Here is an 8058-nt window from a genome sequence, read left to right on the forward strand (position 1 = left end):
AACCGAGAGGAGCGAAATTAGTGTCATACACTGATTTTCGGGGACCTTTGCTTGATGACATGCGACCATTCTTTGGTCCTTGTGAGGTGCTTGGCACCCATCATTAGGCAATTTGTGAAATTCTGGGAACAACAAGTCATTTGCATGTGGAGATTTTATGGTCACCCGCGACTCTCGTCGAATCGAGAGGGACGAAATTAGTGTCTTATCTTTACTTTTCTTTTATCTCCAATAAAAGACAAGTAAAGAGGGGCAACTGTCATACCCTAATTTCGTCCGGGGACCTTTGCTCGATGACGTGCGACCATTCTTTGGTCCTCGTGAGGTGCTTGGCACCCATCATTAGGCAATTTGTGAAATTCCAGGACATGCCGAAAAACCAAAAAAATGTTGATGCACAATCCGTAAGTTTCCGTGACACATCGGAAATCAAATGGAAGCATCGTTGCATAATTAAGTGAGGTTCCGTAACATTCCGTAAGTCAAAGAGGGGATGATTATGTAATCCGCAAGGTTCCGTAACATTACGGAAAGAAAACAAGTATCGTTACGAAATTCGTAAGTTTCCGTAACTTTACGAAAAAAGAATCACCAAAAAACAGCAGAGGGGGGTGTACTTAGTAAAAATGGGGGTGCAAATAGCACCCAGGCCCACTTGGGCCCTCTGGAATATTCCTCCAGAAGGCGGTTGCTTCTGGAGGAAGCAACCCTGCTCGCCTGGGCGAGCTGAGCTCGCCTGGGCGAGCTGGGCGGCAACCACCTCCCCTATTTTGCTATAAATAGGGGAGGAGATGAAGAAGGAAGGGGTCCAGCCCCTTTGGCACTTCTCTCTCTTTCGAATTTGCTTGGAAAAATTGTTTCCGTGAAGAAAATCTAAGCCGAGGCGCTTCTGAAACGTTTCCGTAACGTTTTCCGTGAGGAATCTCGCAAAGGTTTCAACCGTTCTTCGACGTTCTTCATTCGTTCTTCATCGTTCTTCGATCTTCAACGGGTAAGTACCTCGAACCAAGCTTTTCGATTCATTCTATGCACCCATAAAGGTCCACATTGTGTTTAGTGCATTTTTTCTCGTTTTGTTTACTTTTTATACCCCCTGTTGACGTGCTTAAGCCATTTTACTTAAGTCGTTTCTCGCTTAACTTAAAAATAAAATAAATTTCCACCGAACGTTTGAATTGTATTATCCATTAACTTTGGTTAAAATCAATTCCGACCGTTCGGTCGTGCCGTAACCACATTGGAAATCAAAAAGAGGTGAAAAATAATATAATAATCAAAAAGACATCTTTTAGTAAAATAAAGCGGAAAATCAATTGGACATTTTCTCTTTGGGATTTCTCATTCTTAATCGAATTGATTAATAACTAAAGTGAAACTAAAGGCTAAAATCAATCCACCTAGTCAAGCTCGTCCACAAAAATAGGCTTTTGAAGTTCGTCATTTCATTTTCTCACTAAGTAAAATGGATCATTTTTAAGGTCCAACGCCTTAAAATGATCACCTCTTAAAATAAAAAAGAATCACTTGATAAGCAAGAACTACGTAGGTCTGATTTCCTCATCGCAATTGAGGATACGTAGGAGCAAAAGCCCCGCTTTTGTCGACCACCCCAAGAGATCGTTAATGGTCCAAATGCCTTAACGTTTCTCTCCTTTCGAAAACAAGAGATCGTTGATGGTCCAACGCCTTAACGTTTCTCCCCTTTCAAAATCAAAAGACCGTTTAATGGTCCAACACCTTAAATGACCTTTTGTTCAATAAAAACATATTTTGCAAAAAAAGACAAAAACAACTTAACCAAACACTTTGTTCCAAAAGAACTACGTAGGTCTGATTTTCTCATCCCAAATTGAGGAATACGTAGGAGCAAAGGGAAACACCCTTGTCGACCACAAAAAAGAAAAAATATAAAAAGGGTATAAAGGATACAAGAACATAAAAGGAACATAAAAATCAAAGTCATGTTTGCACATTCGATTAAAGGCTGCCGTCCCTTGGGACGGGCGTGTGGGGTGCTAATACCTTCCCCGTGCGTAAATACAACTCCCGAACCTTTCACTAAAATGTTCGTAGATCGCGTCTTTTCCGGTTTTTCCGACGTTTTCCTCAAATAAACGTTGGTGGCGACTCCGCGCGTATTCCTTTCGTGGAACACGCATCCCGCGAGTCACGCGTCGCCCTCCCGCCGAAGGGTAGGTTGCGACACTTGTCATTAACTTGGACCGTTAAGCAATGATGTGGCATGCACCAGTTATGTGATGTGGCCTTCTACTACTAATGTGGTAGCCATGTGACAAATTTTCTTAAAACTTTTTTTGACAATTTTTAGAACACTAATCCCGATTTTCATTTTTAGTCCCTAGATTGACCAACCTCGGTCCCTCAACAAAAATTCGAGTCCCTCTTATTAACTTAGACCATTAAACTTGATCATTAATAAATTATTAGTTTTGCATAAATAATATGTGAGGCTAACTTAGATTTATTAGAATTGTGCCACATTTTGAATCAAGGTTGGCCAAATAGAATGTGAGGCCTAAAATAAAAATTGAGAGAAACTTTTTTTACTTTAAAGAAAATAGTTATATGTGAAGCTTTTTAGTGAACATGGATGACCTTTTTTACTTAAAAAAATTAATAACAAATATTCGTAGGCCTAAAAGTTAACCTTTACTTGTTTTATCCATAGTTGAGTCCTATGTTGAATTCAAACACTTTAGTTGAAGCTATGGTAATGCATTATATTGTGCACATTACACATGCTTTTACAAAATATAAAGATTACTTATGTTGGTTATCTTGGCAAGAAATGTTTTTGTGTGGGTGAATTTCTTTCTCGAGTCCCACATAACATTGCACATGCTGCTTTGCAGCACTAAACTTGCAAGTTTCTCAAGATTGTTGCTACAACAAGTCATTAGGTCTCACGTACACAATTTTTTTCTATGGGCTCTATTATCTCATATATATATTTGAAAGGATATAGGTAAGAGTTTTGTGTGTGTGTGTGTGTGTATATATATATATCCAATGTTGATACTTGAATAATTTTAGTTATAATTATTTAATAAATTATTAGTTAAAATAATTTTGTGGAAAACTCTTCTTATACACTTCTTTGTTATAATTAACTTCTCTGCTCCTAGCTGACGTTCGACGAAAAATGCCACTGGTTGATAATGGCCGAAAAAATTCTAGCTAATGTCAGCAAAAAAAACATCATCGACTAATATCGGCCAAAAATAGATGATGCATAAAATATGTCTGCTCAAGACAAGAGTACCTTACACAGTAGTATCGTGGACTCTAAAAGTCTGGATATCGTACCCTAGAGACTAGTTATGTATCCAAATAATTCAATTTGGATAAAACTAAACAATTTGGATTTTATTAGAAGTTGAAGGACTTGTGTCCAATTATTTTGTCAAAAAATAGTAATCTAGAGTAGGGGTGCAAAATGAATCCATTTATCCACTATTCATCCAATCTATCCATTACAAAAAAATAAAACAAATGGATGGATTCAAATTCATCCATTTAATTTTAGGGATGGTTAATGTCCCAGCCACTAATTTTCAAAATCCAATTGATCATCTAAAAAATACTTAATGGATCAAAAGTAATCCTAATTAATAACAAAAGAATTTGTGGGCGATTAACATCAATAAGGATTTTTTTTATCATCGTTGGCTGGAACTATTTTTTGGCAGACATCGACCCAAGTTTTTTGGTCAATATCAACCGAGACTATTTTTCAGCTAACATCGACTAAGCTATTTTTTGACCAATGTCGTTCAGAGTTTTTTTGGCCAACGTCAGCTAATGATATTTTTCAGTCGATGTCGGCTAGGACTTTTTTGGCTGAATTTAGTCGAGGTTACTTTTTGGCTAATGACATCAAGATTTTTTTTTGGTTAACATTGACCGATGATGTTTTTCAGCTGACGTCGACCAATGCTATTTTTCAAACGATTTTGACTAGTTTTCCGGCCAACTTTGGTTGGGGCTATTTTTTGGTGATTTCTACAAGAATTTTTTCAGCCAAAGTTGGATTATGACGTGTTTCTTGGGGTTATTTTGGGTTATTGTCAGCTAGGGTTTTTATCTTGGTTGATGGCTACCAAGACCACTTTTTGGCTAGTGTCGATTAGGGTTTTTGATCGACATCAGTCATGACTATTTTTTTGCTAACACCAACTAGGTTTTTTGTCAATATCGGCCATGAATATTCTTTATTGACATCAGTTAGGGTTTTTTAGTTGATGTCAGTTGAGGGTTTTTTTAGCTAATGTCAACTAGGGTTTTTCCGATCAACATTTGTTTAGGCTATTTTTTTTTTGCCGATGACGACCAAAAATATGACCAAATGACATCGTCCAAAGAAACCCTAGCCAACATCAGCCAAAATATTGTTCCCAAATGACAATCGATTGAAATAAGCCTAGTCAACATTAGTAAAAAAATAGCCTCAATCGATGTTATCTGAAAAACCTTAGCTGATGTTAACCAAAAAATAGTCATGGTCAATGTTCGCCAAAAATCATCATTGGCTGACATCGGCCAAAAGACCCTAGCCAAAGTTGGCCAAAAAATAGCCTCAACTGACGTCGACTGAAGAAACCATAGTTGACACCAGCAAAATAGTAGTCTAAGCCAACGTTAGAAAAAAAAACTAGCCAATATCAGCCAAAAAAATAGTCATGGTCGATGTCAGGAAATAAACATCATCAGTTTACGTTGGCCAAAAAATAGTCTCAATGGACGTTGATAAAAATAATAGTAGCCAACGCCAGCTAAAAAACATGGTCGATGTTAGCAAAAAGAAGTTTTGGTTGATGTCGGAAAAATAACCTGGCCATCATTGGCCAAGAAATACTCTTGGCTCACGTTGATCAAAAAATTGTGTTGATGTCAACCAAAAAACATCACCAACTGACATTGACCAAAAAAATCATTGGCCGATGTCAGCCAAAAAGTAGTTTCGGTCGAGGTTAGCCGAAAACAACCTTAGTCGACTTTTGTTGGAGCAATTATTATTTTAGAAAGTATCATGAATTTCTTAAAATATATTATATTTTTATGGATGGATTGGATGGATATCCATCCATGAAAAAAGTATTAATGGATGGATCAAATGGATTCTTTTATCAAATTGATTGGATTTGATCAAATCCTTTAAATAATTTTTCATGGATCAAAATGAATTCATGGATTATTTTGATCCAATCTATTAGGATACACATATTAGGATTGAACTGATTCATCCATTTGCAACCCTTACTCTGGAGCAATCAGAGATGGTGCAATGAATTTATTAGATAAGAGGGCCTAAGGTCATGATAAAATCTTGCAATTGAATTGCCTTAATTCTACGTTGATTGAATTCTCAATCTTTATCAATTATTGACTTTTCCGAAGGTTGTTAAAAGGTTTTGGTCAAACACTTTCAACAGTCTTTCTCTCAACTTAGTTCTAATTTGGTCAATTAAGAAATAAACTATGAGAAAGCATAAGCACATAGAGAATGATAATAAAAAATCTCTAAAATGTGTTTGGTCAATCATCATTTTAAAGGATTCAATTGTTCTATAATTTCATTATTCGTGTGAAGTTGATCACAAACGCACAAATAACTAAAATATAGATTAATCAATTCTAATGAGAAATTAAGCACGATAGAACAACATAATTGTTTAATAAAGACAATTTCAATTATGTAAAATTGAAATTCATCTTCAGATTACATCATAGCCCTAGAAAGAGGGGTTTAGCTAGTCATAGGCATAAACAACAAAGTGCTCTCCATAATCATTCCCAAGTGCTCTCCAATCCAAGAGAGTTCTCATGTTATACCTTTCTCACCGCTGCGTATTTCGTGAACCACTAAAAAAAGGCTAATTAGTAGAGGTTTTTTTCACAAAGGTTATTAGAAACCTCCCTAAATTAATAAAAAAGTAACATTGCACTATTTTTTAGCGGAGGTTTTATAACCTCCTCCAATAAAAAACATTACTCTCCAGTCCCTCTGTTTATTTCCCTCCCTGCCCCTTCTAATTCTAAATATTCTAGAAACTAAAATTCCTCCAAAATTCTTTTGTTGCTCCAATCTAATCCTTTTGCAACACTCCCAGTCTTTGAATCCTTTCATTTGTAGCACTCTAAAGTCTCAAACCTTGTTTGTAATGCTCTCAACCCCTCAGCATTTTGTTTCATTGCCTCTCGCACTGTTGCTTCTATGGTTATCTATCACTGTCAATTCGAGCTCATCAACAATCTGGTACATTTTTTCCCTTTTCATTGCCTATCATAACCCTCTCACTTTGATTTCTACCCCTTCTAGGAGTTGAACCTCCTCGTCCCATGGTGGAGCATTGTTCTAGTGATTGTCTGCAGTGGCAGCGAAGGCTATCTATGCGTAGCGAGATTATGACGTTGTGGATCCTATGTTTGGGGCTGGTTTTGAGTGTGAAATAAGATGTGGGTAAGTGAGTGAGTGAGTGTGATAGCACAACAAAGATAGCACCAGAAAAGGAAGAATGAACTACAATAGCAAAATCAGGGGTGTGAATGGCAAAAGCAAAAAGAACAATCACCAGGCCCTCGTACCTCAAAGATTTCATCTAAAAAGCACAAAAGCATAGCTGAGTTGGCAGGGATGAATTGCTGAATGATGTTTTCTGCAACTAGGAGACATTCTTAGCCAAATTCTTTTATTGTAATATTCTCTATGGATTAGGACAAATTTTGTTAGCAGTAGCTCTATATATATCTATGTAAATAATCAGCAAAGGAATAAGAAATTTACTATTCTTTTGTGCTCTCTTTTTTGGATCTTCCTCTTCCTTTTGCTTCTGGAGGTACTGGCCCTCGAAGCCAGCCAACTGCACCCCTATCAATTGGTGCTCTCATTGCCTCAATGTCTGAATCCTCGAAGAACATGGGGTCCTCAGATCGCCTTGAGGAAGCCCTTATTCGCCTCACCAACCAAAACATGTACCTAGGTGAGTCTGTGAACTCTGTGACTCTGAAAATCGATGAACTGATTCAACGCCTTGGTCCTGCCCTGTCAACCCCATCACCTACTCCACCGCCTTTGCCTCCACCTTTCCCTATACGTGCAGTCACACACAAGATGAGGTTAGACGTACCAAGGTTTGATGGCACAGAGCCTCTCGGTTGGATCTTTAAGATCAACCAATTTTTTGAGTACCACGGTACTCCAGAGCAGGACAAACTTGCCATTGCTTCCTTCTACATGGAAGCTGCGCCCTCGCATGGTTCTAGTGGATAAACACCAATGGCCAGTTCACTTCATGGCCGATGTTCCTCCAAGCTCTGCGCACTCGTTTCACTCTGTCTCAATACGATGACCCTATCGGAGCACTTTGCAAGCTCACTCAGAAAGGCACCGTGGCCCAGTACCTTTCCAAGTTTGAGGACCTCGCCAACCGCATTATAGGTATTCCCTCCCTTTTCCTTCTCAGTTGCTTCGTATCTAGTCTCACACCAAAGATACGTAGGGAGGTGCAAGCCTATCAACCAGTGACCTTGGTACAGGCCGCCAGTTTGGCCTTCTTGCAGGAAGAAAAGATTCTTGACAATCACCATCCTCCTCGCCCTCGCCCTTCGATTCCACCCACACAGCCCCCTATACGATACCCACCATGGCCCCTCCACCTCTTCCACCACTCTTACCCCAACCCCCCCCCCCCCCCCCCGATTTGAGATACTCTATGACAACTTTAGCAACAATGGTTTTATTGGTCTTGGTTCCGTTCTTATTGAACAATTGAAAGACATTTATGGAGGTGATAGCTTATTAAACAAAATTATTTGCTCTAATACAAGACTAAATGTGTTTTTCAAATGAATGTTAGACTAAGTTATAAATATAGGAAAAAAACCTTTTCCCAAGTTCAGCAAGTTTTTATTAAATGAGAAACTATCGTTATCATGTTTTGAAAGGGCACCTCGCCCACCCATTTTTTAACAACCGATTTGGCACTTTACTGCCGGAGCTAAAACCCAACAATGAAATAGGCATTTGCTAATTAGTGT

The sequence above is a fragment of the Glycine max genome, chromosome 11 (genome assembly GCF_000004515.6).
Source record: "Glycine max cultivar Williams 82 chromosome 11, Glycine_max_v4.0, whole genome shotgun sequence".
NCBI classification, from domain to species: Eukaryota; Viridiplantae; Streptophyta; class Magnoliopsida; order Fabales; family Fabaceae; genus Glycine; species Glycine max.